This window comes from Salvelinus fontinalis, chromosome 4 (genome assembly GCF_029448725.1).
Source record: "Salvelinus fontinalis isolate EN_2023a chromosome 4, ASM2944872v1, whole genome shotgun sequence".
In the NCBI taxonomy this organism is placed as follows: Eukaryota; Metazoa; Chordata; class Actinopteri; order Salmoniformes; family Salmonidae; genus Salvelinus; species Salvelinus fontinalis.
The window spans coordinates 27,363,050-27,371,634 of NC_074668.1; the positions used below are offsets into that span (position 1 = coordinate 27,363,050).

At 42.3% G+C, this 8,585-nt stretch overlaps 1 non-coding gene across 1 annotated transcript; it reads left to right on the forward strand.

Annotated features, from left to right (window-relative positions):
- The first annotated feature begins 1,094 nt into the window (after positions 1-1,094).
- LOC129854639 (U7 small nuclear RNA) lies at positions 1,095-1,149 on the forward strand. The gene has a single exon (XR_008759348.1). It is a non-coding gene; the product is annotated as a U7 small nuclear RNA (small nuclear RNA).
- Positions 1,150-8,585: the final 7,436 nt, after the last annotated feature.

The window sequence follows — 8,585 nt, forward strand, 5'->3', positions numbered from 1 at the left end:
TAGGGTTGTGGTGAGTGTAGAGAGCGAGAGCACGCATCACTGAGGGGGGTGGAGGGCATTGATTTTTACAGCAGTGATGGCTATTTATGGCACCGCAGACGGTTTAACATCTAATCAGATCACAAGGAGTATTCTGCATGAGGGGGATGTCTCGTAATTGCATCAGGGGCCCCTTTGTATTGAAGTTGAGCTCAAATACCTTAATAATAATAATAAGGACACTGTAAAGCAAAGACAATCAAACATGCAACAACAAACAATGTATTTAAAAAAAAACAAAGCTACACACATGAAGAAATATACTATGTATGTACCGTGCCTATTCCCCTCCCCCATATTGCAATTTGTTCCACCAATAAGTGAGAAACCTACATGCAAATGTAACAGGGTTGGTTATGTTTCCACTTGCCTCTAAAGAAATGTGTATTTGATGTTCAAGCATTCTTATTGGTTAGTTCAACTCTGATAACAATAAGGGGTGTTGTGATTGGCCCCACTTGCAGATAGGGGGAGATCGCGAACGTCAGGTCTTCCCAGTATGAAAATGTGATGCAAGGGGTAGGTCACGTTCTGAATACTGTTTTCTATTTTCTATTTTACAATGTGTACAAGTTTGCTGTACGTTACTGATTTTATACATGTGTGGGTATATGGTACCTGTTAGGGATTGAGGGGCTTTCTGGGATGTGCTTTGGCATATGATTGCTGTAAATAATTGTGTTAGCTAGCATACACCGATGTCATGGTCACATAAGCCACGGCTAACACAGTTGTCTTCATGCTACAGATTTTGTCATCGACAGCCATCAACACTGTTAAGCCCTGCACAACTAACGTGCTGTTTCCCATTTAACAACAGCAGAAATAAATGATGCTCAACTGGGACCACTGGCCGAAGTTATTTATTATTAGAAAACACAACGCATGGAGAGTACACTATACATCTGTTACACAAAGTATAGACCATATTGTGTTCCCTACAGGTTATAGAAAGGAGCAGAAGCTCTGAACTATCTGTTCAGACGCCAGTCCTACCTACCAGTGAAGGATGCTGAGGGGAGGATGGCTCATAATATTGGCTGAAATGGGGTATGGAACATTTGCTCTTTCAATATTTCTCCAGTAGGTTTCCTCAAGAGGAAAGCCTCTACTTCTATGTCAAAGAACATAGAACAAAAACACAATAGTAAATACTACAGTAATGTCCTCAAAAACATTAAGTAAATACTATAGTATAGTACAGTCCGGAAAAACACTACAGTAAATACTACAGAATACTACAATCCACAAAAATGCTGCATTAATTACTATAGTATATAGTATCGTTATTTTACTACAGTATTTATACTATAGTTAACTGTAAATACTACAGTATACTACAGTAAATCCACTGCAGTAAATATTACAGTAAAGTCTGCAAAAACGCTAAAGTGAATACTATAGTATTTATACCATAGTGTACTATGGTATTTTTTCATGTGGGTAGAGTTGAGTGAGGGCTAAGCTGAGGAGAAAGCCAGGCTGAACAGGTTGGTTTTTAGTCTGTTTTTGAAGGTGGTGATGGAGTTAGAGTTTCGGGTGGGGAGGGGGAGAGAGTTCCAGAGTTTGGGGGCAGCGGCGCTGAAAGCCCGGTTCCACACGGTGCACAGTCTCGTTTTGGGGATGGTGAGTAGTTCAGAATCAGAGGAGCGGAGACTCCAGGAGGGGGTGTGTGTGGAGGTCAGAGAGGTATGAGGGGACAAGGCCATGCAGGGCCTTATAGGTGAGGAGCAGGATCTTGTAGGAACAGTATCACAGAATTTGACAGGGAGCAAGTGAAGGGTGGTGCAGAGAGGGGGTGATGTGTTCGCAGGGTTTGGTCCGTGTGATGAAGATGAAAATGTTATTGGGTCAGCCTTGGTGTATAACATTAGCAAATGAAGTGTGCAGGCTGAGCTGAGAAGCCTGCACACTGAGAATTCTGGTCCCTGGAGAGTGAGAGAGAGATATTGCAGACTATTAGGCATTTGCAACTGTAAGCATTCATGTTCAAAGTCATTTTGCAGCAAAGGATTGGGCAAGCTGTGTTTTTAAGTTAAGCCTATGGGAATGTTGGGAGAAACCAGTAATGCTCTCAATATCCAATTGCAGAAATCAACAAACAGAGCTTGTTCAAAATGTCTGTCAGAGAAAAGCAAGAGAGAGAGAGAGAGAAAGGCAGTCTCAGTTGTAAGCATTTCTTTCTTGATGCCTCTCAGTGAATGATGGGCTCATTTCTAAATTTTCTGAAGTTTCATTGCTAGTTTTATAGCAGCTCACAGCCGTCAGCAGCTCACAGCCGTCAGCAGCTCACAGCAGTCACAACATGGTTGAATAAAAACTCTCCATGCTGAACCGAACACCTCTTGTTTTGGATAAAATAACTGAAATCATCTTTCAGTCATACTGTGACCCTTTCTTCATGTACATTTGTTACTTTCTTCATGTACGGTGTTATTTTTCTGTAGGCCTATTTCCCTCGTAAAACACTTTTAATTAAAGGTGCACTTCCCTAATGTCCCTGTAGATCAATAAAGTGTACCGACATCGTTAAGGCAGCATTAACTGGCCGCTCCTTCATTACCGCTCACCTTCAAACCTCTATCACAGCCATGATGCAATTTTATTATTCTGTCACTCCTGTCACAGAGCAGTGAGTGAATCTCCCCACTTCTCTTCTGGCATGTGGAGCAACTGTCCACAATGCGCCACGGATGGGCGATGGCGGTGGTTTCGTTGGACTACACAACAAAACTGTGAACCAAGGGCATCAATTACAACAAAGGCTGACGGCAGCCCCATATCTCCCCTCATCAAAACAGGGTCGCAGCACCTCATCTACTCATGTCACTGTCTGTCTGGCAATTCAAACGCACCGCTGGACCTCAAGTCTCAAGTCTCTCCCTCCCAGCACTCTGACTATGATGTGATTGCCACAGCACTGCCCTTTTCTCTGGTCTGGCCTCTAGAAATAAGATCTGTGTGGTGTTACCCTATGGGGGCAGTCTGAGTCGGTGGAATTTAGAAACTCGCCTGGAGTGGGGAGGAGTCTGGGATGGGGGTCACAGGCCCTGGGTCACTGTAATAAAGACAGTTGTCCTCTCGCCGGTCTCGAGCTTCCCTCCACTACATCTCTCCAGCTACTCAGGTGGGCGTACAGAGAGAAAGCAACTGAAGGCCTGGCATTTCCCACAGATCAGTCTGTGAACCCCCCCCCCCCCCCCCACACACACACACAAACACACACATACACACAGAGGCTCCAGTGTGATAGCAAGTACACAGCTCCATCTCCAGCCCAGCAGATGCCAGAACACTGGCCTCCCAACCCAGCCGTGAATGACAATTATGGGTGGAGATGTGGTGTGCGACCTCTCTGCGCCTTGTTGCGCTCGACCCCGGAGTTCCTGAGTTCTTTGTATGACAAGGTATTCTCAGTATCAAGTCTGTGTCACATGGAGAAAGAAGCAAGGGCTGCCAGTGGGGGAAGAGACTAGAGAGCATTCTTTCTCAGTAACTGAGCAGGGTGCCATGATGGATTGTGGGAGAGTATGTTTCAGCCACTGCAGGGGCCTGATGAATGAACCTCTCCTCCACTGAGTGTGATCTAACCGGAGTCCCAGCATGAGATAACTAGCGCCATAGCCTGCAGCACCATACAGCCACGCCAGCAGGCAGCCAGGGAGGGAGGGAGGCAGGCAGGAAAACAGAGAGAAGCAGGCAGGCAGGCAGGTAGACAGACAGACAGACAAACAGGCAGATAAGCAGGCAGGCAGGGAGACAGAGGCTGGCAGAAAGGCAGACATGGAGGCAAACAGGCAGACAGGCAGTTAGAGCAGACAGACAGGTAGTCAAGCAGGCAGGGAGGGAGGGAGTCAGGCAGGCAAGGAGGCAGACACACAAGCACGCAGGCAGGCAAGGAGGCAGACACACAAGCACGCAGGCAGGCAGGCATGCAGACAGCCTATCTTACAGACAGACGGGCAGGCAGGCACGTGTTTCCTGGCTGGCTGGTGAAAACAGACAATCCTCCCCCTGTCCATTTATTTGTCTGTGAGACTGTGAATCTCTTAATGGGGAGATATGTCAGTGTCAGTATGGAGCTAGGTGGGTGTTGGCAGGGTTGGGTAGGTTACTTTCTAAATGTAATCCGTTACAGTTACTAGTTACCTGTCCAGAATTGTAATCAGTAGAGTAACTTTTAGATTACCCGAACTCGGTAATGTAATCTGATTACATTCCATTACTGTTAGTTTACTTTCCCCTTAAGCGGCATTAGAAGACACACATACATGTATGTTACCAATTGAACCACATCTATTGCAGGATAAATCAATGTTAAAGTTTACATAGCTGGCCATATATGGATGTTATATGTTACTTTATGGGTTGGTTATATAGGCTTCTTCTAACCCATTGCTTTCTACTAAATACAATAAAACAATTAAATGATATCTTTACATTAAAAAACAGTCTATCAGAATTCCAGTCATTCTAATAAATGATATACCCCTTGATCTTCAAGAATAGGACTTGGAAATATGGAAGTATAGATTAGCCAAATTGTTTTACCTGAGCATAACCCCAAAACTAAGGACTTATTAGCCAGCCCTCCTCTGTTGTTTATGATTTTGTTGTCACGGAGGACTGATTGGGCTCATTGATTCGAGTTGAAAAAGAAATGCTGCGCTCATGGAATGGCATGCCTATACCGAAAAGTGTGATTTACATGTGAAAAATGAATGCCGTATGTTTAAAGGGCAAATCCACAGATGAAACAATAATAAAACGGATGCCCCGCCTCTGTTTTGGTAAAAAGCTGAGGGACAGGCATGGAGAAATTTAACCACTCTCAGATGAATAGACAGAACTATGGACGCAATGACTGACCATCCATGATATCAAAATGATTGTTTTAACCACGTTATGAGGCTATACATTGTTTACATTTACAATGTTTACAAACATTGAAGAAAAACAAGCTTATATGTTGGGTTCTCATGGAGTGTGACAGTTGAACTAAGCTCATGTGGCATTTATAAAAGTTACATTCTTCAAGAATCAATGGATATATAATTTATAAATCCAAAAATGGATGTAGCAACTACAGATTGCCCCTTTAAGTCTATCAAAAGTTTGGACATGTGTCCATTAGGACTATGGATTTAAAAGAAAATATTAGCATGAATTAGCCCACTTTTATTCCATAGGCTGGGATCCACAGTGTGCATCTGTTGTAAGAGCGCATTTTTCACTATCTGTCCACTGGTTTCAAAAACAATGATTGATAGGCAGGTTAAACTTCTTGAATTCAGCCATTATTGGGTTCAAAAACACATTTAGATTTGTGAACAGCCATCCATAGCAACCACAAATGAGAGAGCAGCAGCGTGATTCACATCATCGCACTGTGTAGATAACAATAATAAGTATTGTTATATCCGTATTGCTGTAGACTACACCACTGCTGCCATTCTTACCTCCAAGCGTTTATTCAAGTTGGATAATCTTTGGATGCCGACAGCAGTCGTACCATTGGAAGACACAGCTTGGACTGTAGCCTACAAATACCTATTCCTGCTCATTTCCCGATCATCATAGTAGTCTCTGATTTCTGGTCAGACTCGCTCAGGTGGAACAAACTTAAACTTGCACCTTTTTTCAATGCTGATTTGAATGTCATTGAGAAAACACAGAAGTGTCAAAGATTTATTTTCGCAAACCTCTCTAAATTTAAAAGTAATCCTCGAAATAAACATCTAGGTTTTTCAAAAGTATCTGTAATCTGATTATAATATTTTTGCTTTTAACGTAACGGATTACAGTTACTGATTTACATGTAATCCGTTACTCCCCAACCCTGGGTGTTGGTCAGTGGGGGCTCTTAGCAGTACTGATCAGGCCCAGTCCTCCAGGGTCCTCCAGGACCACTAATCTGGCCCGTTTTATAGGTGTCTTTTAATTAGCACCTGATGAAGACTCAGAGAAAATGGATTCACTGATCAATTGAGCACATAATGAGATTCAACTGTTATGAAGATAGCTAGGCTGTGTGTGGGAAGCGATTGTTAATTATTATTATTTCGTATTTTTTTATTTAACCTTTATTTAACTAGGCAAATCAGTTAAGAACAAATTCTTATTTACAATGACGGCCTACCAAAAGGTAAAAGGTCTCATGCGGGAACGGGGGCTGGGATTAAAAATAAATTAAATCAAAATATAGGACAAAACACACATCACGACAAGAGAGACAACACAATTTGATTGTGAAGGGGAGAGAGGAGGAAGTGTGAAAATAGCCAATGGCCAGGTAGTGTTGCTGCTCTGTTTGCAGTTGCACTGTCTGTACCCAATAACTTTATTTTTCATATTTATATTACTGTCTGATAGGAATCTAAATTAAGTCTGTCTGTGTATCACATTGAGAGGTTTGGTGAATGTAAGTATATACTGCCCTCTGCTGTCTTTGCTCTCACTATATTTCACTATATACACACTCTGCCCTCAAAGGCAAAACGCAGTAACTACAAATCTGGTTTAATGGCCAGGTATGTAATCTGATCAATGTGGTCTTTAGTTTCTGACACAAAAACAAGCCAGTTGACCAGAATATATCATGGAGTATCAGTAAATACTGTCTGTTTAGACATAAAAATACTTTGAAGTCAGATTTTGCAGTAAAACAATTGTGCAGTTATTGTGTTTTGCCTTAACTGTGTATAAAGATGTGCACTTGTGCAACAGTGTGCATTCACAAAATGTTTTGTACATAATATGATTAAAGATGATTTCATCATAGCCTATTGCAGAATACAATTTAAAAAATGTAAATAATAAAAGTGTGGATATAGTGATCAGGGGATTGCAATAACAGGCTTATCTGAGGCCATTAAGCACTGAGTTTATAACAATTAGGATACAGAGACTGATGAGGAAGGGAGACACACCACTCGCTGGTATTTTTTGTTGTTGTTGTGTGTGTGTGTGTGTGTGTGTGTGGGGGGGGGGGGTTCAATGAACTAAGTAAAACAGACCCAGCTGCTATTGCATTGGTGTCTATTTTCACCCAGTTAAGTGGACCGAAACATACTTTTTTAATGGTAAACGGCCTCAGTGACTATTTTCGTTTATCCACAATCTTTAATGCAGTTATGTGTGATCATACCAAAGGGCATGTGATGTAACTTAATAACCACTTGAGGGCAGTGTTTTATCACAAAGCATTTGAGTCAACATCATTGGAAGACCTTTCTATTTTATACACAGAACTAAAATATGAAGGCAACATGTAAAGTGAGCTGAAATAAACAAGTTCATGAGCTGAAATAAAAGATCCCAGAAATGTTCCATATGCACAAAACGCTTCTTTCTCAAATGTTGTGAATTTTTTTATTTTGCCAAGATAATCCATCCACCTGATTGATGTGGCATATCAAGAAGCCGACTAAACAGCATGATCATTGCACAGATGCTCCTTGTGCTGGGGACAATAAAAGGCCAAAGTTACAGTTTTTTTTCGCAATGCCACAGATGTCTCAAGTTTTAAAGGAGCGTGCAATTGGCATGCTGACTGCAGGAATGTCCACCAGAGCTGTTGCCAGAGAATTGTATGTTCATTTCTCTACCATAAGCCGCCTCGAATGTTTTTTAGAGACAGTACGTCAAAACGGTCTAAGAACAGCAGACCAAGTGTAACCACGCCAGCCCAGGACCTCCACATCTGAGACCAGCCACCCAGACAGCTGATGAAACTGTGGGTTTGCACAACCGAGGAATTTGTGCAACTGTCAGAAACCATCTCAGGGAAGCTCATCTGCACTGGAGAAATGTGCTCTTCACGGATTAATCCTGGTTTCAACTGTACCGGACAGATGGCACACTGCTTATATGGCGTTGTGTGGGTGAGTGGTTTGCTGATGTCAACGTTGTGTACAGAGCGTCCCATGGTGGCTTTGGGTTTATGGAATGGGCAGGCATAAGCTACTGAAAATGAACACAATTGCATTTTATTGATGGCAATTTGATTGCACAGAGATACCGTGACAAGATCCCGAGGCCCATTGTCGTGCCATTCTAGCAGCCACCATCACCTCATGTTTCAGCATGATAATGTATGGCCCCAAGTCGCAAGGATCTGTACTCAATTCCTAGAAGCCTAAAATGTACCAGTTCTTCCATGGCCTGCATACTCACCTGACATGTCACCTATTGAGCAGGTTTGGGATGCTCTGGATCCAGCAACTTCACACAGCTACGTATTTGAAGAGGAGTGTAACAACATTCCACAGGCCACAATAACAGCCTGATCAACTCTGTTGCGCTGCATGAGGCAAATGGTGGTCACACCAGATACTGACTGGTTTTCTGATCCACGCACCTACCTTTTTCAAAAGCCTGACCAACATATGTATATCTGTATTCCCAGTCATATGAAATCCATAAATTAGGGCCTAATGAATTTATTTAAATTGACTGATTTCCTTAGTTGATCTAAAACTCTGTAAAATCTTTGAAAATGTTGCATGTTGTGTCTATATTTTTGTTCAGTGTAATAGATGACATAC